At 36.4% G+C, this 2,013-nt stretch overlaps 1 pseudogene; it reads left to right on the top strand.

Annotated features, from left to right (window-relative positions):
* Window positions 1–537: 537 nt before the first annotated feature.
* LOC137766718 (calmodulin-1-like) lies at window positions 538–1,022 on the top strand (annotated as a pseudogene).
* The last annotated feature ends 991 nt before the right edge of the window (window positions 1,023–2,013 follow it).

Genomic DNA, 2,013 nt, shown 5'->3' with positions numbered 1-2,013 from the left:
CAGAAGGGAGTGGCAGGACATGTTTAAAGTGATGAAAGCGAAAGACCTACAACCAAGATTACTCTACCCAGCAAGGATCTCATTCAGATTCAACAGAGAAATTAAAACCCTTATAGACAAGCAAAAAGTAAGATAATTCAGCACCACCAAACCAGCTTTACAACAAATGCTAAAGGAAATTCTCTAGGCAGGAAACACAAGAGAAGGAAAAGACCTACAATAACAAACCCAAAACAATTAAGAAAATGGTAATGGGACCTACATATTGATAATTACCTTAAACGTAAATGGATTAAATGCTCTAACCAAAAGACATAGACTTGCTGAATGGATATAAAAACAAGACCCGTATATATGCTGTGTACAAGAGACCCACTTCAGACCTAGGGACACATAACAGACTGAAAGTGAGGGGATGGAAAAAGATATTCCATGCAAATGGAAATCAAAAGAAAGCTGGAGTCCAAGTAGAGCGAGTGAGCTGAGTGTTTGTGTAGTCGTGTCCCGGAGACTGGTAGCCCTTGCAGCATGGCTGATTGAAGAGCAGATTGCAGAATTCAAAGAAGCTTTTTCACTATTTGACAAGGATGGTTATGGAACTATAGCAACAAAGGAATTGGGAACTGTAATGAGGTCTCATGGGTAGAATCTCACAGAAGCAGAGTTATAGGACATGCTTAATGAAGTGGATGCTGATGGTAATGGCACAATTGACTTCCCGGAATTTCTGACAATGATGGCAAGAAAAATGAAAGACACAGACAGTTAAGAAGAAATTAGGGAAGCATTCCGTGTGTCTGATAAGGATGGTAATGTCTATATTAGTGCAGCAGAGCTCTGCCATGTGATGACAAACCTTGGAGAGAAGTTAACAGATGAAGAGACTGATGAAATGATCAGGGAAGCAGATATTGATGGTGATGGTCAAGTAAACTATGAAGAGTTTGTACAAATGATGACAACAAAGTGAAGACATTGTACAGAGTGTGTTAAATTTCTTGTACAAAATTGTTTATTTGCCTTTTCTTTGTTTGTAACTTATCTGTAAAAGGTTTCACCCTACTTTCAAAAAATAAATATGCATGTATTAGGACTTCATTCCTCCATGTTTTCTTCTCTTATCTTACTGTCATTGTCCTGAAACCTTATTTTAGAAAAATTGATCAAGTACCATGCTGCATGTGGCTTACTCTGGATATATCTAAGCCCTTCTGCACTTCTAAACTTAGAAGGAGTTGGTCAAATGAGGGAACATGTGGGTTATGCTTTCTTTTTAAGTTGTTTTCTTTAGGAACTGTCAGCATGTGGTGTTTGAAGTGTGGAGTTGTAACTCTGTGTGGACTATGGACAGTCAATAATATATACTTAAAAGTGGCACTATTGAAAAATGGGTGTTTTATCCAGGTACTCATACACTATCTTTTTGTACTGCGGGTCCTGTACCAGAAACAATTTCTTTTATTGTTACTTGCTTGTTGTTTTAGCCACTTAAAGAAAATCTGCTTATGGCACAATTTGCCTCAAATCCACTCCAAGTTGTATATTTGTTTTCCAATAAAAAATTACAACTTACCTAACTAAAAAAAAAAAAGAAAAAAGAAAGAGAGCTGGAGTCACAATTCTCATATCAGACAAAATAGACTTTAAAATAAAGACTATAACAAGAGACAAAGAAGGACACTACATAATGATCAAGGAATCAATCCAAGAAGAAGATATAACAATTGCAAATATTTATGCACCCAACATAGGAGCACCTCAATACATAAGGCAAATACTAACAGCCATCAAAGGGGAAATCGACAATAACACAATCATACTAGGGGACTTTAACACCCCACTTTCACCAATGGAAAGATCATGCAAAATGAAAATAAATAAGGAAACACGAGCTTTAAATGACATATTAAACAAGATGGGCTTAATTGATATTTATAGGACATTCCATCCAAAACCAGCATATTACACTTTCTTCTTAAGTGCTTATGGAGCATTCTCCAGGATAGATCATAT

The sequence above is a fragment of the Eschrichtius robustus genome, chromosome 6, assembly GCF_028021215.1.
Source record: "Eschrichtius robustus isolate mEscRob2 chromosome 6, mEscRob2.pri, whole genome shotgun sequence".
Lineage (NCBI taxonomy): Eukaryota > Metazoa > Chordata > Mammalia > Artiodactyla > Eschrichtiidae > Eschrichtius > Eschrichtius robustus.
Note: the sequence above shows the minus strand (reverse complement) of the source record. Positions and strands in the feature narration are given on the sequence as shown.